This window comes from Leptodactylus fuscus, chromosome 2 (assembly GCF_031893055.1).
Source record: "Leptodactylus fuscus isolate aLepFus1 chromosome 2, aLepFus1.hap2, whole genome shotgun sequence".
NCBI lineage: Eukaryota > Metazoa > Chordata > Amphibia > Anura > Leptodactylidae > Leptodactylus > Leptodactylus fuscus.
This window is the reverse complement of record NC_134266.1, coordinates 6,964,709-6,987,962: the sequence shown is the minus strand read 5'-3', so window position 1 is coordinate 6,987,962 and position 23,254 is coordinate 6,964,709. Positions and strand designations below refer to the sequence as shown.

The 23,254-nt window shown below is 41.1% G+C and overlaps 1 protein-coding gene across 7 annotated transcripts in view; it reads left to right on the top strand.

The window, feature by feature from the left end:
- Positions 1 to 23,254, top strand: part of ZBTB20 (zinc finger and BTB domain containing 20) — a 654,299-nt gene that overhangs the window by 46,936 nt on the left and 584,109 nt on the right. For 4 of the 7 annotated variants that reach the window (XM_075263311.1, XM_075263307.1, XM_075263305.1 and 1 more), the window contains exon 1: positions 11,509 to 11,789. The exons of 2 other annotated variants lie outside the window; for them this stretch is intronic. The gene's annotated coding sequence lies outside the window, so the exon portion shown is untranslated. Of the gene's footprint in view, positions 1 to 11,362; positions 11,468 to 11,508; positions 11,790 to 23,254 lie in introns of those variants that run through there. One more of the 7 variants, XM_075263310.1, reaches the window with a different exon arrangement.

Genomic DNA, 23,254 nt, shown 5'->3' with positions numbered 1-23,254 from the left:
TACACACTTTGGTATATGGCTACTGAGATCGGTGACCTATATACACCTGGTATATGGCTACTGAGACCTGTGACCTGTACACACCTGGTATATGGCTACTGAGAACGGTGACCTATATACACCTGGTATATGGCTACTGAGAACGGTGACCTATATACACCTGGTATATGGCTACTGAGACCGGTGACCTGTACACACCTGGTATATGACTACTGAGACTGGTGACCTGTACACACCTGGTATATGGCTACTGAGACCGGTGACCTGTACACACCTGGTATATGGCTTCTGAGACCAGTGACCTGTATACACTTTGGTATATGGCTACTGAGACCAGTGACCTGTACACACTTTAGTATATGGCTACTGAGACCGGTGACCTATATACGCCTAGTATATGGCTACTGAGACCGGTGACCTGTACACACCTGGTATATGGCTACTAAGACCAGTGACCTGTACATACCTGGTATATGGCTACTGACACCGGTGACCTGTACATACCTGGTATATGGCTACTGAGATCGGTGACCTGTATACACCTGGTATATGGCTACTGAGATCGGTGACCTGTATACACCTGGTATATGGCTACTGACACCGGTGACCTGTACACACCTGGTATATGGCTACTGAGATCGGTGACCTGTATACACCTGGTATATGGCTACTGAGACCGGTGACCTTGTACACACCTGGTATATGGCTACTGAAACCAGTGACCTGTACACACCTGGTATATGGCTACTGAGATCGGTGACCTGTACACATCTGGTATATGGCTACTGAGATCGGTGACCTATATACATCTGGTATATGGCTACTGAGACCGGTGACCTGTATACACCTGGTATATGGCTACTGAGACCGGTGACCTGTACACACCTGGTATATGACTACTGAGACCAGTGACCTATATACACCTGGTATATGACTACTGAGACCGGTGACCTGTATACACCTGGTATATGGCTACTGAGACCGGTGACCTGTACACACCTGGTATATGACTACTGAGACCAGTGACCTGTACACACCTGGTATATGGCTACTGAGACCGGTGACCTGTACACACCTGGTATATGGCTACTGAGACCGGTGACTTGTACACACCTGGTATATGGCTACTGAGACCGGTGACCTGTACATACCTGGTATATGGCTACTGAGACCGGTGACCTTTACACACCTGGTATATGGCTACTGAGACCGGTGACCTGTACATACCTGGTATATGGCTACTGAGACCGGTGACCTGTACACACCTGGTATATGACTACGGAGACCGGTGACCTGTACACACCTGGTATATGGCTACTGAGACCGGTGACCTATATACACCTGGTATATGGCTACTGAGACCGGTGACCTATATACACCTGGTATATGGCTACTGAGACCGGTGACCTGTACACACCTGGTATATGGCTACTGAGACCAGTGACTTGTACACACCTGGTATATGGCTACTGAGACCGGTGACCTGTACATACCTGGTATATGGCTACTGAGACCGGTGACCTGTACACACCTGGTATATGACTACGGAGACCGGTGACCTGTACACACCTGGTATATGGCTACTGAGACCGGTGACCTGTATACACCTGGTATATGGCTACTGAGACCGGTGACCTATATACACCTGGTATATGGCTACCGAGACGGTGACCTGTACATACCTGGTATATGGCTACTGAGACCGGTGACCTGTACATACCTGGTATATGGCTACTGAGACTGGTGACCTGTATACACCTGGTATATGGCTACTGAGAGCGGTGACCTATATACACCTGGTATATGGCTACTAAGACCGGTGACCTATATACACCTGGTATATGGCTACTGAGACCGGTGACCTGTATACACCTGGTATATGGCTACTGAGACCGGTGACCTGTATACACCTGGTATATGGCTACTGAGACGGGTGACCTGTACACACCTGGTATATGGCTACTGAGACTGGTGACCTGTACACACCTGGTATATGGCTACTGAGACCGGTGACCTATATATTCCTGGTATATGGCTACTGAGACCGGTGACCTATATACACCTGGTATATGGCTACTGAGACCAGTGACCTATATACACCTGGTATATGGCTACTGAGACCAGTGACCTGTACATACCTGGTATATGGCTACTGAGACCGGTGACCTGTATACACCTGGTATATGACTACTGAGACTGGTGACCTATATACACCTGGTATATGACTACTGAGACCGGTGACCTATACACACCTGGTATATGACTACTGAGACCAGTGACCTGTACACACCTGGTATATGGCTACTGAGACCGGTGACCTGTACACACCTGGTATATGGCTACTGAGACCGGTGACCTGTACACACCTGGTATATGGCTACTGAGACCGGTGACCTGTACACACCTGGTATATGGCTACTGAGACCGGTGACCTGTACACACCTGGTATATGGCTACTGAGACCGGTGACCTGTATACACCTGGTATATGGCTACTGAGACCGGTGACCTGTACACACCTGGTATATGACTACGGAGACCGGTGACCTGTACACACCTGGTATATGGCTACTGAGACCGGTGACCTATATACACCTGGTATATGGCTACTGAGATCGGTGACCTGTACACACCTGGTATATGGCTACTGAGACCGGTGACTTGTACACACCTGGTATATGGCTACTGAGACCGGTGACCTGTACATACCTGGTATATGGCTACTGAGACCGGTGACCTGTACACACCTGGTATATGACTACGGAGACCGGTGACCTGTACACACCTGGTATATGGCTACTGAGACCGGTGACCTATATACACCTGGTATATGGCTACTGAGACCGGTGACCTGTATACACCTGGTATATGGCTACTGAGACCGGTGACCTGTACATACCTGGTATATGGCTACTGAGACCGGTGACCTGTACACACCTGGTATATGGCTACTGAGACCGGTGACTTGTACACACCTGGTATATGGCTACTGAGACCGGTGACCTGTATACACCTGGTATATGGCTACTGAGACCGGTGACCTATATACACCTGGTATATGGCTACCGAGACGGTGACCTGTACATACCTGGTATATGGCTACTGAGACCGGTGACCTGTACATACCTGGTATATGGCTACTGAGACTGGTGACCTGTATACACCTGGTATATGGCTACTGAGACCGGTGACCTATATACACCTGGTATATGGCTACTAAGACCGGTGACCTATATACACCTGGTATATGGCTACTGAGACCGGTGACCTGTATACACCTGGTATATGGCTACTGAGACCGGTGACCTGTATACACCTGGTATATGGCTACTGAGACGGGTGACCTGTACACACCTGGTATATGGCTACTGAGACTGGTGACCTGTACACACCTGGTATATGGCTACTGAGACCGGTGACCTATATATTCCTGGTATATGGCTACTGAGACCGGTGACCTATATACACCTGGTATATGGCTACTGAGACCGGTGACCTATATACACCTGGTATATGGCTACTGAGACCGGTGACCTGTATACACCTGGTATATGGCTACTGAGACCGGTGACCTGTATACACCTGGTATATGGCTACTGAGACGGGTGACCTGTACACACCTGGTATATGGCTACTGAGACTGGTGACCTGTACACACCTGGTATATGGCTACTGAGACCGGTGACCTATATATTCCTGGTATATGGCTACTGAGACCGGTGACCTATATACACCTGGTATATGGCTACTGAGACCGGTGACCTATATACACCTGGTATATGGCTACTGAGACCGGTGACCTGTATACACCTGGTATATGACTACTGAGACCGGTGACCTGTACACACCTGGTATATGACTACTGAGACTGGTGACCTCTATACACCTGGTATATGGCTACTGAGACCAGTGACCTGTACACACCTGGTATATGACTACTGAGACCAGTGACCTGTACACACCTGGTATATGGCTACTGAGACTGGTGACCTGTACATACCTGGTATATGGCTACTGAGACTGGTGACCTGTACACACCTGGTATATGGCTACTGAGACCGGTGACCTGTACACACCTGGTATATGGCTACTGAGACCGGTGACCTGTACACACCTGGTATATGGCTACTGAGACCGGTGACTTGTACACACCTGGTATATGGCTACTGAGACCGGTGACCTGTACATACCTGGTATATGGCTACTGAGACCGGTGACCTGTACACACCTGGTATATGGCTACTGAGACCGGTGACTTGTACACACCTGGTATATGGCTACTGAGACCGGTGACCTGTATACACCTGGTATATGGCTACTGAGACCGGTGACCTATATACACCTGGTATATGGCTACCGAGACGGTGACCTGTACATACCTGGTATATGGCTACTGAGACCGGTGACCTGTACATACCTGGTATATGGCTACTGAGACTGGTGATCTGTATACACCTGGTATATGACTACGGAGACCGGTGACCTGTACATACCTGGTATATGGCTACTGAGACCGGTGACCTGTATACACCTGGTATATGGCTACTGAGACCGGTGACCTGTACACACCTGGTATATGGCTACTGAGACCGGTGACCTGTATACACCTGGTATATGGCTACTGAGACCGGTGACCTGTACACACCTGGTATATGGCTACTGAGACCGGTGACCTGTATACACCTGGTATATGGCTACTGAGACCGGTGACCTATATACACCTGGTATATGGCTACCGAGACGGTGACCTGTACATACCTGGTATATGGCTACTGAGACCGGTGACCTGTACACACCTGGTATATGGCTACTGAGACCGGTGACCTGTACACACCTGGTATATGGCTACTGAGACTGGTGACCTGTATACACCTGGTATATGGCTACTGAGACCGGTGACCTGTACACACCTGGTATATGGCTACTGAGACTGGTGACTACAGTGGTGACCTGTATACACTAATATTGTGGGGTTCAACAAACCCTGATATACTGAATAATGGTTCCCAACCTACAAAACTTTGGGCCTGTGGTATATAGATTTATTTGGGGTGGTCGCGTAGACAGATCTATAACCATCTATAAATGATATTACGTATAATACAGGTTAATATGATGAATGAATGTTAAATCTTCCGAAATGTAAAACCTCTAGTCATCACATCATTGTGACCCCCTCCCGCTCCCCGCGTTAGACAAGACACCAGTCGTGATCATAATTGAGAAGTGTAGATGGAAATCTAGAATTACCTTCATATTCTGCTCACGTCCGCTGATGCACAACTAATAGATTTTTTTGCTTTGTTTTTTTATTGGAGGTTGTAAATTGCTAAATAACGTCTTTATAGTAGGAAGGGACTATGGTAAGGGGGAGGAGCCTGGACATCGGGGTCACAGGGTGATGCGGTGTAGCTCCCCTGCTATAACAGCACATGCCTGGAGCTTTGGGCCGGGTTCACACTGCAGAATATGTACAAGCTGGATTTTTCCACTTTACCAAATCTGATGTGGAATCGGCCGCAGCCTGGAAATATTTTCCTGCCTCCCATTTATTTTATTGGACGTTCTGGGGCGGAATCTGTGGAGGATCAAACATGGCACCGCATTGAGAAATGTAAAAATGGTGACCTGGCGCCCGTCTGGTGGAAATAATAAACTGCAGTCAGCAGCCCAGCAGGCCAATTGCAGCTCCTACCCGAACATCGTCCTACAGAGGGGGTGGTGAGGCAAAATGGAAAGGATATATAGAATATATATAGAATCCGGGAAATGATAGCGCGAGTATGTTCAAGTTTATTAGGCATTTATGCTGCCATTAGCTCCCTATCATTTCCCGGTTTTTCTCTCTATCCTTTCCATGGCACTGCATTGTTTTTCGGAGCATGGTGGTGTAGTTTAGAGATGGACACCCCAAATCAGCAACTAATTCCTCCATGTGAACATAGCCTGAGATACTCTTATCACAAAGACTGTCCCTGCTCGGTATATCCCCCAAAAATCAGCATCAAATGTTCATGAGATGTATAGTTGGATCCAGTCCATCCGGGGGTGAGGGGTCCTCTATAGAAGTCCAGATGACATGACCCCCATATAAACAATCTAGAGTTCAGAGTTACTTTTTTGACAAAGGTTTTCTTATCATTTACTTCCATTCTCCTATTAAATAAAGCAAATATATAACAATGTGTATATACAGTCCTATGAAAAAGTTTGGGCACCCCTATTAATCTTAATCATTTTTAGTTCTAAATATTTTGGTGTTTGCAACAGCCATTTCAGTTTGATATATCTAATAACTGATGGACACAGTAATATTTCAGGATTGAAATGAGGTTTATTGTACTAACAGAAAATGCGCAATATGCATTAAACCAAAATTTGACCGGTGCAAAAATATGGGCACCTCAACAGAGAAGTGACATTAATATTTAGTAGATCCTCCTTTTGCAAAGATAACAGCCTCTAGTCGCTTCCTGTAGCTTTTAATCAGTTCCTGGATCCTGGATAAAGGTATTTTGGACCATTTCTTTCTACAAAACAATTCAAGTTCAGGTAAGTTTGATGGTCGCCGAGCATGGACAGCCCGCTCTCAAATGATCTGAAAACAAAGATTGTTCAACATAGTTGTTCAGGGGAAGGATACAAAACGTTGTCTCAGAGATTTAACCTGTCAGTTTCCACTGTGAGGAACATAGTAAGGAAATGGAAGACCACAGGGACAGTTCTTGTTAAGCCCAGAAGTGGCAGGCCAAGAAAAATATCAGAAAGGCAGAGAAGAAGAATGGTGAGAACAGTCAAGGACAATCCACAGACCACCTCCAAAGAGCTGCAGCATCATCTTGCTGCAGATGGTGTCACTGTGCATCGGTCAACTATACAGCGCACTTTGCACAAATAGAAGCTGTATGGGAGAGTGATGAGAAAGAAGCCATTTCTGCACGTACGCCACAAATAGAGTTGCCTGAGGTATGAAAAAGCACATTTAGACAAGGCAGCTTCATTTTGGAAACAAAAATTGAGTTGTTTGGTTATAAAAAAAAGGCGTTATGCATGGCGTCCAAAAAGAAACAGCATTCCAAGAAAAACACTTGCTACCCACTGTAAAATTTGGTGGAGGTTCCATCATGCTTTGGGGCTGTGTGGCCAATGCCGGCATCGGGAATCTTGTTAAAGTTGAGGGTCGCATGGATTCCACTCAGTATCAGCAGATTCTTGAGAATAATGTTCAAGAATCAGTGACGAAGTTGAAGTTACGCCGGGGATGGATATTTCAGCAAGACAATGATCTAAAACACCGCTCCAAATCAACTCAGGCATTCATGCAGAGGAACAATTACAATGTTCTGGAATGGCCATCCCAGTCCCCAGACCTGAATATCATTGAACATCTGTGGGATGATTTGAAGCGGGCTGTCCATGCTCGGCGACCATCTAACTTAACTGAACTTGAATTGTTTGTCCAAAATACCTTTATCCAGGAACTGATTAAAAGCTACAGGAAGCGACTAGAGGCTGTTATCTTTGCAAAAGGAGGATGTACTAAATATTAATGTCACTTTTCTGTTGAGGTGCCCATACTTTTGCACCGGTCAAATTTTGGTTTAATGCATATTGCGCATTTACTGTTAGTACAATAAACCTCATTTCAATCCTGAAATATTACTGTGTCCATCAGTTATTAGATATATCAAACTGAAATGGCTGTTATAAACACCAAAATATTTAGAACTAAAAATGATTAAGATTAACAGGGGTGCCCAAACTTTTTCATAGGACTGTATATATATATATATATATATATATATATTTATGTAGATTGTCAGCCCCATATAGGGATCACAATGTATATATTTTTTCCTATGAGTATGTCTTTGTAGAATAGAAGGAAATCCACACAAACACAGGGAGAACATACAAACTCCTTGCAGATGTTGTTCTTAGCAGGAATCGAGCCCAGGACTATAACGCTGCAAGGCTGCAGTGCTAACCACAGAGCCACCGTGTTGCCCCATATGTAACAATGTATATATAAAACATATAAGAAAATATAACATAAGCATATGCAACAGTGTGTATATAAGTATACATAATATATAAACATTATAATAGTGTATCGTGTAGGATATAGCCTTGTACATAAAATACAAACATATAACATATAAGCATATATATAACATATAAAAATATATAAGATTGTATATATAGCATATATAACAGAAGAATATATAATAGTATATATAGCATAGAAGAATATATAATAGTACAGTATATATAACATAACAGAAGAATATATAATAGTACAGTATATATAGCATATATAACATAGAAGAATATATAATAGTATATATAGCATAGAAGAATATATAATAGTACAGTGTATATATAGCATATATAACATAGAAGAATATATAATAGTATATATAAAACATATACAAATATATAACATTGTATATATAGCATATATAACAGAAGAATATATCATAGTATATATAAGATTGTATATATAAGTGCCAGCTCTGTTTCAGCCCAAATGACAAGTTGATATTTTCCTTTTCTCCTCTTGCCTTTGCCATTACTGTGACGTCTTGTCTTGCTGGGCCTTGTTGTGTTTCCGTCTTCCCTGATGACTCTATTACTTGCTGTTCTATATGTCTGCTATTGTAGCTGTTGCTTTATTCACCTTCCTTCTCTTCCTCTATTTCCTGGTGTTTTTGGCTTATTATTCCTATTATTTGCTGGTATTTGTAGTCCTTCTCCCCCGCCATCATCCACTTGTAGATTGTCGTGTTGGACGTTGCTCTTGTTTTTTTTTTACCTTTTCAGTTGCTTATTTTGGTGCTTTAAAATGAATGTAAAAAAAACCCAAAAAATAAAATAAGCCAAGTGTTTCACTCTCTTTTCACTGACATTTTTATGGGCATTTTGATTGAGATTTTGGGATTTTTTTAAAAAATTTTTTACAGGCTTTGTGGCAGGTTTTAGACCCAGACACAAGATTGGATGCAAACCAGAAGTATTACGGTACTTTATTTTTTTTTAATTCTTTTTGAATCTGCTCTTGTGTGATTCCTGCCATATATCCACATGGGAGAAGATTCCATGTCTAATTTTATCGACCCGGTACTGCCCAACAACATAAGGAACGGGCAGGTAGGACCAGAGATGTCCTATGTGGGAGGAGAGTGGTGAAAACTGAACAAAGAACCCCAAAAAGAAGAGGAAAAAAACAAACAACATGAGAGTAGCGAAGACCAAAACCCGCAGTGTGCGCCTGGCCCAGAGCGACCGAAACAAAAGGAGAATCTTTAGAATATTTTTTGACCTGTCATAAATATTCTGGGGGTCACGGGCCCCAATGCAAATCTATAAGAGGGCCCCGGCTACTATAGGCCACTTCTCTATCCTCTGGACTGCACAGGGACCCATCATAGTCCATGGAGCCTTTCACACAGGTGTTGTTATACATGGACCGAGAAGCAGCAAGATAAAAAAAAAAATTGCCATGTGTCTTTATTCCTCTTTTCTCTACTCGTCTTGGCCGTTTGAGTCTATGAGTCCATAAAAAAAAAAAAAGCGGACAGCACGCGACGTCCTGCAGGGGCGTTTATCACAGATACATTGCTAGGAGATTGCTGAAAAATAAAGGACATTTTTTTGTTTTTTTATTTTTGTAGAAGTGGATGATACCTGGATAGCTCATGGAAATACGAGGATGTGCCACGTCCGTGGGCTTGTCATCTGCAGCTCCGGGCGAAGGCCTAAAAAAAAAGTTGCGAACAAACCGCAGCGGAAAAACATTGTATCGTTTTTCCCGCAGGATTTTTCATGCAGTTTTTGCTGCGTTTTTTTTCTCTGCAATTTTTCTGCTGCTGTTAAATCTTTTTGGTAAAGGCTCGCCGTTCCGCTGCTAATATGAACACAACACAACTTGTGATGAATGAAAACCCATTAGCAGTTTTTTTCCGGCTGCGTTTCCATACTTAATACCAGTGTCCTCCTTCAATATCGGGGCCTGGGCGCAACTCCTACCCCAAAGTCTTAGCACGGAGACAAACTCCTCTCTGCTCTGCCAGGGAATAAAAATTCTGATTTTTTTTTTTTTATATTTAATAGATGATTGCAGAGATTTCTAGGGATGACGTTGACTGTATATTATCTGTTATATAATTCTATGGTTTATATCGCATTATTGTCCTGGTGGTCGATAAGATTTTTCTTTGACTTTCTTGCTATAGGAAGTGCGGAATCGTCTGCAACTTGTGGTGACGGCTGTAAATTTATCTTCTATAAAAAAAAATATGTGGTGTCAGTAAAGAAGAAGTAGGTTGAGCTAATGCATTGATGAGAATAGATGGCAGCGAGCGGTGATTAGACCTAAGCGGGTTGTGATTGCTGTGATTTAGTGCGTTGCCTCTTTAATAAATATGTCTAAGGTATAATTTGCCAGGCTGCAAGACGAGAGAAGCCTTGGCACCTTGTAAGTCATTCCAGTCTTTGCAGATTTCCAGAAGCAGCCTGCACACACTCAGCTAAGTTTTTGTTGCCCTGTTTTTTTTTGCATCGATACCTTTCCACCTGTTGGAACAATAGGACAGCGTGAGCAGCGGTGTACTGCGGCGGGGCGGCATCACTGGCTACAATGTATTTTGCACAACACATTTTATTTTTATACATTGCGGTTCTTGCATACAGGCATCAGAAAACTTTATGAAGACAAGTGAACATCATGTAGGGTCGGCATTTTTGTTGCTAACCCCTCAAGATTTGCAGCCTGAATTTTCAAGCCTTAGCAAAAAAACTTTCCCCTAAGTTTCTCCAGGGCTGGATTCAATTTATCTATTTTTGTAATTTTTTTTTTATTTGCTTGGCAGCGATATTATTCAGCGCTTGAGGTGCTTCCATTGAAAATAACCTTGGCCCGAGTTTTAATTGGGCAAAGGTTGTGTGTATCATTTATTTCTGTCCTGGTAACACTATGTACTATATGCATTGCACCTGTTCAGACATAAGTACTGCATATTATTCTAACTGTAGGAGCGGGCACTCCCCCGGTACTGGCACCGAGCACGCTGCACATTACAGGAATATTTCTGCTCCTTTTTAATAATTTTTTTTTAATATTATTTCTATGTCTATGGATATATTTTGTTGTGAATGGCGCGCAGTGGCCGGCGAGCTTTGTGTTCTCTTATTGCAGCCCGCATGACTGTGCAGCTTTAAAAAAAAAAAAAAATAAATTATTAGGGAAGCAATTATGCATGTCACCATTTTTGGTGACTGAATAGGCTGTACAAGCTCCGACAAAACGAGTGACATTAATATATAATCAGTGCTGAAAAACAATGCCGGAGCAGGGGAGGGAAGGTGGGGCTGCGCCTTGCTAACTGTCTGTGTCCCTGGTCCTTTTGGCTGGTGTATCTCCCAGTGTGTTAGTCAAGCAGTGTTGAACCTGTTGCTGCAGTAGGCGAGTGAGTATTTTGCTTGCCTGATAGAGGAAGGAGGGCTGTCTGCTGTCTGGTAGGAGGGCATTGTCTGTGTCTTTCTCCCTCTATCACACACACACATACTCTTGCTCGCTCTTTCTCTCTCTCTCTCTCGCTCTCTCTCTCTTTCTCTTTCCCTCTCTCTCTCGTCTCTGTGGTTTGTAAGGTAGGTTGCAGTGTGTGTATATACACAACATCAAGCGCAGGAAAATGGACTCATTAGACAGGCAGGCAGTCATTACCACTCACACTCTAGTTCCAGGGAGACTCCGATTATAAGAAGACAAACTCAGCTCTGGGGGACAAGGTAGGCCAGTTAACTTTAAGAGAAAAAAAAAATAATTCTATCCAATTCTTTATTTATTTATTTATTTTTATTTCCTTATTTCTAAAAATTTATTTGACATTTTGTTACATTGTGTTTTTTCAATTTTTCCCAAAAATGTATCGAGCAAGTTCCAGTTCTCTTAAGCAGCCTGAATTGCTCAACATGTTTCATGGGCCTACCAACCCAAAAAAGCTATTTTATTTCATCCTCCTTCCTCAGTTATTTTGTGTGTTTATGGGTGTGACTTTTTGGGGGCAAATTTTGGATGATTTGTTTCTCTCTTCTATTTTTATTTTAGTTTATTTTTTTAAATTTATTTTAATTTTTTTCTCTTTTAATGAAATCAATATCAGTCACTCGTTTAAAAGTCTCGTCTGTCTCTTCTCAGCCTGTCTTGTTGATGTAGCTCGGGATGCCGAATCCTTCTCCTCTCGTGTCTGCCTGTCTTGCTGATATTTACTAACTGTTTTGCAGCTTTTATAACGTTCCAAGCCGATGTTTATCCTCCGTGCATAAAAAGTTGGCAAAAATAAAATAGAGAAAAGACAATATACTAATGCAGAGCAGGTTGTTGTTGCGTTAAAACTTTGCACGGAATTTTGGGTTCTTTTATATTTTGTTGTTGTTACTTATTTATTTTTGGATTGCCTCTCTCCCTTTCCTTAGATTTTTTTTTTCCTTCCCTTTTTAAGATTTTTTTTTTGTTTGTTTATTCTCCAGAACAGATGGGACCCAGTTTTTGTGCGTCTCAACTTTGCAAGTTTTGGGAAGTAAGGAATTTTTTTTTTAATTATTTTTAATAATTTTTGCAAAACTGAAACTTTGGAACAGGTAGTGTTGGAAGGAAAAGTGCCTGCTGTTAGGTGTGTCTGCCTCGGAGGAGGGGGGGTGTGTCATTGTCCCTGCTTAGAGACATTTTTTACTGTGTCGAGCCATTTTGTATTTGGGGACACACAGTATAGAAAAAGAAACATAAAAAACAAAACATCAAGGTCCAAAAATACCCGGAATGTTTTTCCTGGGCTTTGGGCCATTGTTTGGAAGGCTTTTCGGCAGAGTTGTGCCCGTTTTGCAGCATGGGGAAGGAGATCTGCTGGAAATGAGGTTTTTGTGTAGTGTGTGTTGTGTTGTGTGTGCACAATCTGCCTCTTCTCATCCCACAGCTTTTTCCCCCCCTTTTATTTTTTGCACGAGTAAGAACTGTTGCTTTGCTTGTTACAGGAATGAGCTCGAACTGTGAGAGTCAGTGTTACATAAAGAGTTTAGAAAAATCTCTAAGCTGCTTTTTATTTTGGGAAAGATTGTCGACAGAAATGAGGAGGAGGATGCATCGCTTCTGTTTATGCCTCTGTTATGGTCAGAGAGGTGGCTTATGTTTTGGGGTCTTTTTGAGATGGGGGGGGGTCTAGGCCTTTTGCACTTAAAGCTTTGCAGGCAGTGCAGTGTTACTTGGACCTCGGGGGCTCGTTATTATTGCGCTTTGCAAGTTGTTGCCCACTTTTTAGTGTATGGAGATGACTTTTTGATCTATCCAACAAGTATTAGGTGCCCGGTTTCTGGTTGCACCTGGGTATTGTGACACCTATCCGTACAGGTCACCATTATATATTTTGCAAATATTTGTATATATATCTATTTAGTTAGGGGGCCTGTTGTGCATTTTTTTTTTATTCTCCCCATGTTTTTCTTCCTGTAACTGTTCAGGCGTAGGATACAGTATGTAAATAGAGAGTGGCCAGAGGAGAGGAGTGGAAAACTACAGCCCTTGGCAATTGTGGTGACAAGCAGAACAACAACAACAACCCCTGGATTTTCAGTGTAACTTGACTATGTGACCTGCAGCCTGTATGCAGCGTGTGAATTATGGATGGAAATAGGTGGCCATAGAGAAATGCACTCTGCACTCAGGGGAAGGGTCACAGCAACTTTGTCTGCAGTTTGCATTTCTTTTGGCTAAGATTTGCATTTTTATGTCATAAAAAAAAACAAAAAAACTTGGGCACCCCCCATCATCTTGTGATGAAAATAAAATAAAATAAAATAAAAAATGTATATAAGTAGCTCAATAAAAAAAAAATTCAATTATCACATGATCGGTTCTAGACGGCGAGCGGCCTCGATCATCAATACCCTTGGCCAATAAAGTGTTCTAATGCGGTGGATAATTAATTTTTTTTTTTTTTACTTTGACGCGTCAACCTTGAGCTATATGTCCAAATATTATATTACCCATCCAAGTCTTTGGAGTGGGAGGATTGCTGTCGAGCATGACCACGATACACGTCAATCAGAAAATAATCCTAACCACTGTTTTACATATTTAAGGAGAGAGGCCAATTTTGGACCCCCCGCCCCATACTTCTGTCTAAGCTGGTGGAGTGGTTAGTAAACACCCCCCCCCCCTCCAAATTATAATCCTACCCAATGATCCACCCTATGATCTGAAATTCCATCTGATACCGTGATCTAGACTTAATATGTATCAATCTGTATTTTATTTTATTTTTTTTTTTCCAATATTTTTTATTTATTTTTTTCCCCCACGGTGTGGCCAGAGACAGACAAAACTGGAAATATTGGGCCTACGGGCTTTGACCGAATTTATTAAATTCTGTGGACGAGCCTTCATTTTTTTTATTTTTTTTTTTCTTAAAATAGGTGAACTTTTTGGGGATTTTGGAAAGTGATTTTAGGGGATTGGGGTCAATGCTAGGACCCGTAAACCACGTAAATCCATGACAGTCTGAAGGGTGGCTTTTAATAAAAAGTTCATTCTCTTTAACTGTGTCTTTCCTGACCCCTCGCACTGTACAGGGGTTAAACTTGTGCCCGTTGATTTTAGAGGATGTATATAAAAATTGGCAGGGGTATATCTTACCATGTGACTGGCATCGTGCATTCACATGACTGTATTAGAAGTTATACATTACCAGCACGGCGTACGCGGATTATTTTATCTCGTTTTATTGTTTATCTCAAAGTTCCAGGGCTGAAATGAGAGAATGACGTGCCAAGATCTCTCTGCTGTTCTGCGGCTTACAGCTCCTCTCTACCTTTGCTGAAAAACAGATTTTATTTTTTCTTTATCCAAATAAGATTTCGATATTTAAAAACCGCCAAACCCGGAGCTGGAATGGTGGTGTTTATTTATTTATTTATTTTTCTAATTTTTTCTCGTTGTAGATAATTCACTTGTCTGATGAGATCTTTTTTTTTTTTTTTTTTTTTTACAATGGTTTATTTTGCACTTAATTCCCAGAATTAGAGGATTTTAACCCTTTCGCCTTTAGAGTTGCGAGCTGCGTGTGAGGCCGTAATGTTTATGTTGTGGATTTAGAAAAGTCGGCGATAGTCTCGGGACTTCTATATAAAATATATTATCCACACAGGAATACACTCCTCTATATACACACCTATACCTATAGACACGCACATCCATACACACATAGATTTACATACACAAATGCGCCCACATCTAGAAACATACGTATATATTTACACATACACATATACATTATTATTATAATAATGTATATGTGTATAGTCTTGTATTATTTACTTATTTGTTTTACATTTCCTTGGCCACTGGGTTTTTGCAAGTTTAGGTCATTGTGCACACCTTAAGACTACATTATATAGTAAACAGCGTACCAGCCATTATATATCTATATATACAGTAGATATAGATAGATATTTTTCTAAGATATTTCATTGCGTCCCTTCCTAAGCAGATGTAGTAAATCTCATCTTCATCCATAATAATAAGAAGGACAATAACAATGGGATTCTTGAAAAATTATCAAAATAGCGCAGAAAACCAGACGCCGTATCTATTCACGTAACTGGTGTGGTGTTTCTCCCTTGTGTTTTTTTTTTTTTTTTTTTTGGTCTGAAAATAATTTGTGCTTTTCTATTATTTTATTTTTTGCCTCTGCTAAATATATCTATCCCTCTGTTTATGATCTATCTATCTATCTATCTATCTATCTATCATCTATCTATCTATCTATCTATCTATCTATCTATCTATCTCCTATCTATCTATCTATCTATCTATCTATCATCTATCTATCTATCTATCTATCTATCTCCTATCTATCTATCTCCTATCTATCTATCTATCTATCTCCTATCTATCTATCTATCTATCTATCTATCTCCTATCTATCTATCTATCTATCTATCTATCTATCTATCTATCTCCTATCTATCTATCTATCTATCTATCTATCTATCATCTATCTCCTATCTATCTATCTATCTATCTATCTATCTCCTATCTATCTATCTATCTATCTATCTATCTATCTTCTATCTATCTATCTATCTATCTATCTATCTATCTATCTATCTATCTCCTATCTATCCATCTATCTATCTATCTCCTATCTATCTAGCTCCTATCTATCTATCTATCTATCTATCTATCTATCTCCTATCTATCTATCTATCTATCTATCTATCTATCTCCTATCTATCTATCTATCTATCTATCTATCTCCTATCTATCTATCTTCTATCTATCTATCTATCTATCTATCTCCTATCTATCTATCTATCTATCTATCTATCTATCTATCTCCTATCTATCTATCTATCTATCTATCTATCTATCTCCTATCTATCTATCTATCTATCTATCTATCTATCTATCTATCTCCTATCTATCTATCTATCTATCTATCATCTATCTATCTCCTATCTATCTATCTATCTATCTATCTATCTATCTATCTATCTATCTATCATCTATCTCCTATCTATCTATCTATCTATCTATCTATCTATCTATCTATCTAATCTCTCTATCTCCTATCTATCTATCTATCTATCTATCTATCTATCTATCTATCTATCTAATCTATCTATCTCCTATCTATCTATCTATCTATCTATCTATCTATCTATCTATCTATCTATCTCCTATCTATCTATCTATCTATCTATCTATCTATCTATCTATCTATTATCTATCTATCTATCTATCTATCTATCTATCTATCTCCAATCTATCTGTCTATCTATCTATCTATCTATCTATCTATAAAACAACCATTACTTGTCTACCTGATACCCACAAAAATGTAAATTTGTGTTGCGTGTAATACTGGGAATCTCTACGTATTCTGCTTTCACCGGACAGTAATACACAGTCTATATTACCATCATCTTCTGTTGGATTTATCCGGCATCATGTTCTGTCATTTGCATATTATAGAGATATAAGGAAGTGTTGCTATGTGGAGGGAATACTTTTCTTAAAGGGATTTTCCAGGACTTCTATAGCGATGACCTACCCATAGGACACGTCATTGATATGTCATCGGTCTGGTCTGGACACTCAGGACCCCCATTGATCATCTCTGAGAAGCTGCAGAATTCCTGATCGCTGCAGCCTCCTCCATGTATTGATCATGTAACATTCATTAGTCACATAGATCAGCGGCTCAGTCTTATTTGAGTGAATGGGGCTGAGCTGCAATACCAAGCACAACCCCTAGTGTTATTTACGGCGCTATGCTTGGTATAGAATGAAGAGGCCGTAGTGCTCACCAGGTCGCTGCCACTTCTTCATCCATCTTCCTTACTGGCTGTGATTCCAGGTGTCAGACCTCCACCGATCACATTCTGATGACCTGTCTTTCAATATGCGAGTCCATGAAAACCCCTTTATTATGCTGCTGCAAGGAAGCACCAATTGGTGGCACAGCGAGTGCCTAGACTTTGTGAATGTGCCGCCATTCAGATTATCCTGCTGCAGATTGGCGACCATGCTCAGCATGACCAGCACACACTAGAGCGCCTCCAGTGGACCATAACGGTACCATATCTCCTGGTGTCCGGCTTCACACAGATGATTAGAACTTTCTTGATTCTACGGATTATAAGTCTGAGGATGGTTTTTGAGTAATGACCGTGTCACTCCACTACATCTGCAATGCATAGCTTCGTACAGGAATAATGGCGTACCATATAATGTACTCGCCGCAAGTGTCCACAAACGCCTTGCTTTTAGAAGCACATAAGATGGAACATCAATATGTTCAATAAATACATCTTATGGAAAGTCTTCTCTTTTCTAAGCCGTCAAACCTGCAACTTTTGCTGCTGCCCCAAATAGATCTGCTGCGCTGATGTACTCAGCAGGTAATTGTACTGTATCCTGCAGAAGTTTATGGCTGCCACTCTGCTGAGCCAGGAGCTTGTCAGCCAGTCAGGGCTTGGTTGTGCAGGTGAATATAAGGGACACGTAGCATGTATAGGTGTTACATTGTCACACGTACCGATGCCAGCTGGTCAATGGTCAATGCCAGAACGTCATCCCGGTTGGGTTTAGGATATTCGACTCAATGATAAATTAAGAACTGAAGGAATATGGACAGAACTAAGTGTATCCATGGTAATAGAATAGAAACAATAGCCCAAATTTGCTAATAGTTCAACATTGTAAATTTAGACAGTCAGTCTGAAAATACACCAGATTTATCACAGTGACATATCTTCATATTTATCACAGTGGCATATCTTCATATTTATCACAGTGACATATCTTCAGATTTATCACAGTGGGATATCTTCAGATTTATCACAGTGGCATATCTTCAGATTTATTACAGTGGCATATCTTCAGATTTATTACAGTTGCATATCTACAGACTTATCACAGTGGCATTTCTTCAGATTTATCACACTACAAACAGTAGTAACAGTGGTAAACAGACTACAAACAGTAGCCCAAATTTGCTAATAGTTCGATAGTGTAAATTTAGACAGTCAGTCTGAAAATACACCCGATTTATCACAGTGACATATTTTCAGATTTATCACAGTGGCTTATCTTCAGATTTATTACAGTGGCATATCTTCAGATTTATCACAGTGGCATTTCTTCAGATTTATCACAGTGGCATATCTTCAGATTTATCACAGTGGCATATCTTCAGAATTATCACCGTGGCATATCTTCAGATTTATCACAGTGTCTAATCTTTAGTCTGTTTAGTCTTAAGTTTATGCTACTTTTTTTGTTGGCTTACCTACTTTGAGCCAACAGAATTTTGCCACAACATGGTGCATGTAAGCCACATTACCTTTGTTGAGTATCCGTACTCACATGGCAAATTGACAAATCGTAGCCCAAACTAGGTGCGCCAGAAATATGCCACGTATACAGCAGTGTTGTAGTCGTAACCAATGTAGTAATTCTGGGCCGGATCTTCCATTCATATGTTGTTCTGTTTCATTTGCTTTCTCTTTTACACATTGTAGGTTTATTAGGAAGAGAGGAACAGTAAACCTTAGCTACCGACTACACTAGATTGGTTTGTAGTCTGTAACCATGGGGACATATCGTCTTGCCTAGGAGCTGGATACACAAAACAGGAGGAGACTTTTCATTGAGTTACCTTATTGTTGTAGAGAAATAAAATTGGTTTCATTAGACTGATACCCTACAGTGGACACCGATGTACGGATGTCATGTGATGGGTCGGAGTCTGATAATATTTTACTTCCTTCATTTGGGTGTTTTCTAATTTTTTTTTTTATATGATTTGTCCCTATTCAAAGTTGATATATTATGTCGGACAAATCCTAAATAACTTGTATTGCCAGACTGTGAGTGCCGGTGTAAGATGGGAGTGAGCGCTCAGCCGACTACTGTGTAAGGTAGCAGAGTCTTGGGAGGTGGACGCTTCCATTGATGGGGGGGAAGGGGGTCATATCGTGTTTTTTGGATTTGTTTAATAATTGCAAAAAACAGGTGATGAAAATGGTCGATTGTTTACATTGAGTCAGCATTCTAAAGAAAGATCTATTTTTCTACATTTTGTTTTGTTGGATTCCAAAGTTTGTAGAATTTTTTAATGACTCTATGGAAGCGAATGATTATCTGTTGTTTTGGGGTTTTTTTGTATCCGTTATATGGAGGTTAAAATTGTGGTGCAAACGGTCCCTAAGGCCAGGGATACGCTTACAAATCACAGGCATCTAACCCACAGGAAGGTCCTGGGGCTTTGTAGTGGATCTAAACAAATTGTATCCGCACGCTACACAGAAAATCACCATGTAAGGCTGAGGCCCCACCGTGCGGAAACGCGGCTTCTTTTGTCGCAGATTTTGTAGCTGTTTTTGGAGCCATATCTCAACACATCTAAGGCCGGTCACCAGGACCATTTATACCGTCAATGGTTGGCACTTATATCTTGCATTATATACATGATCTTACTATTCTCTTCCCTCCGCCAGCGCTGCTGATTTACTGCTGTTTGGTGAAATCTCATCCACTTTGCAGCAGGGAAGCCACCGGCAAATGTGACCGCTAAACCGCTGCATGTGGACCCAGCCTAATGGTCTCATGAATACAAGCCATGGCACCTTCTAGTGACTATCATAGCTCGATCTAGCTATAGGTAAATTCTTGTAGCTGATAGATGACAGTAGGGACTGAAGACTTCTTGCTGATTTTGTATCTAGACTTTTTCTGGCTATAGGTTTCTTGCTGAAAATCCATTTTAGGCATCTGAACCCGGCTTGTATTAGACACGTACTTGTAGCCAAAACAATGGTGAATAGAAGTGATTCTCTGTCCCCCGAATGATTGCAGCAATATCTGTGGTGTGTATAAGATAAGATAAGATAATCCTTTAATAGTCCCAGGACTGCAGTGGTATAGGGAAGGTATAGGAAGCTGCGGACTATGGAAGTTCTCAGAATATCACTAAAGCAACCGACTTTATATAGGTGGATAGAAGGAAATAAAATCAGATCAGATGATGGATCCATCAAACCGAGCGAACACATTCGCAGACTTCACACACACAAAAAATTGGCGCAGTTTGCTGCAGAAAACTGTCTAATAGGCCTTGTGTCACATTTGGCAGATATTTTAGATTTTTTTGACACTTTTACCACTTGCCAATGGCTTCAACATTGTCCAAGTTGTGACGCTGGGGGTCAGATTTATCAATGATGTAAAAACGCAGTGTCTTACAGGACCAGAAAAAAATCCGTAACGGAAAAGATACGATTTCTGTATGGGTATAATAGGGGCAGAAAGTTCGCTGAAGAAAACTTTAAAAATTCAATGAAAAATGCTATGAGGCCATAACCTAAAAGTTATCTTGTGCTCACTCAGACTAGATAGTCTCACACTGCACCAGGTTTATCCAAGTGACGCTGTTTTATAAATCTGTCCTATCCGTGGACCGTCTGCTCTTACTTTACGCTCCTCTTCATTGGCTTAATTTATACCAGAAAAAATGTGCCAAAATGACGTGAGAAATGAGTCCACACCGCCTGCCATAACGCCACGTCCCCTTTGTTGTGCAAGTCGTAAATTGTCTAAAACACTTGACTCATGTGGCACATAGTAGGTTAGAGTAAGGGGGTTTTGCCACAAATTATGACCGAATTCTGGCGTATTTTGCTTGATCAATCTCACCCATGTGTGCCAAACAAGGCTCCAGATTTTAGCACATTTTTTGGCGAAAAAACAAAGCCAATCATTAGGAGGTGTAACGTTACCAACATACGAGGGATTGAGAAACAGCAACAGGTAAACCTGGAGAAGTTTAACACTGTCTGGTCTGCACTTCCATTAAAACTTATGGGTGCATTCACACAGAGGAATTTGGTGTGGAATTTCAGCACTGAAAAAAAAGCCTCCCATTGGAGAAAGAGGAACCTATTGAAGTCAATGAGAGGCTTTATTTTCAGCGCTGAAATTCCACACCATTTTCCTCCATGTGAATGGACCCCGAGGGTCAGCGCACACAGAGTTTTTGGTGAGGATTTTGACGCTGAATCCGCCTCAAAATAAGCCTCCCAATAGAACTCTGTTATAACTTGTATCAAAAATAACTTGCGGCGCACCGCACACATCCAGTGCTGTAGATACCTTTATACCTTGTACAACAAATGGGGTGTGGCTGCATCAAAAGTGGTGCAGATCTGTGGAAAGGGGGGTGGTAGAATATGCAATGCTGTTTTCCAAAAATGGGTCACAAATTTGGTGGTGTAAAGTAAAACTGGAGTCCAGTCTAAGAATACGACAGATTTATCAAATGGCGTCAGATACTTGGATAAATGTGGCGTAGTGTAGCGCTAGGTTCACTCACGGAGGCTGGCAGACCTCATTGACTATAATCCTCAGCATGAACTCCTATAACATCAGCAGATCATTGGGGACCCAGTGACAGCTGTACACATAAGGCTCAGTTACTAGTAGCGAAGCAAGCAATTCTGAATGGAGAAGCTACCCAATGTGAATATGTCCCAAGGCCTCACTCAAAAAGTTGTATAAAAACAATCTGTACTATGCAGCACTCGATGCGGAGCCCTTTATAGTTTAGGGTTTCTATGCAGCACAGTATGTGAGATATGTGACCCTGCGAGGGCTCTACCACATGGCAAATCCTGGAAAACTTCATAAACAAAACCCTAAACCGGCAGGATTGCTGCTTTTTTTTCCCGTCCATACACAAATAATTAGCTAAAGTTTTTCAGAGCATTGTGACATGAAAAAATGCAACTTATTCTGCAATAAATAAGACCTCATATGGCTACATAATGGAAGAAATAGAACATCATGGCTCTCAGAACACAGTGATGCAAAAATAATGGGGGTTTTGGTGTATTCTGAGCACTGACCAACTTGTGTCCTATCTACAGGTTATAGAGGAGCAGATGGTATATAGTGTCCTATCTACAGGTTATAGAGGAGCAGATGGTATATAGTGTCCTATCTACAGGTTATAGAGCAGGAGGAGCGGAGTGGATTCATATATAGTGTCCTATCTGCAGGCCGCAGGCTTCGCTCCTCTTGCTCTATAACCTGCTGCCTGCAGATATGACTGTATTTTATCATGACAAGTTCCCTTTAAGAGGCTAACGCCAGGTTGAGCCCAAATCTGAGCCGGCACTCCTGATATATGCTGAAGTATGGTAACATAATAATATAGAAGAATTGTTTCTTTATGTTTGCTTTGAACTGAAAATTCAATCTATTCCCTCTAAGCAGAAGGATAGAGTTTTATTTTTGGAAGGTTGTATATTAACTTTCTACAGTCTCAAGTTGCATGCCAGCGCACTGAGCGTCCAAGTAATGTCCTAAGTAATTTACAAAGTCTCAAAATAAGAGCTAAATTTACTAAAGGGTGACTGAGTGGTCAAGATGAAAATGTTAAGACAATGAGCAGCTCCAGGCGTCCTCTTAATGCAGCTCTGCGGGGCACATACTAAGATGCTCAGCTAATTGTTGACTAATAATCATATGTAATAAAGCAACCAAATATTCTTCATTGCAACACTTAGGTGATTTGTGTCATGGCTGCAAAATGGAGGCGCTCGTGTCAGTCTCTCCTGTAAATCTGCTGACTACATAGGAACCATCTATTCATCATAAAGAAAATATAATTATATAATAGAAGGACGATTTTCTTTTA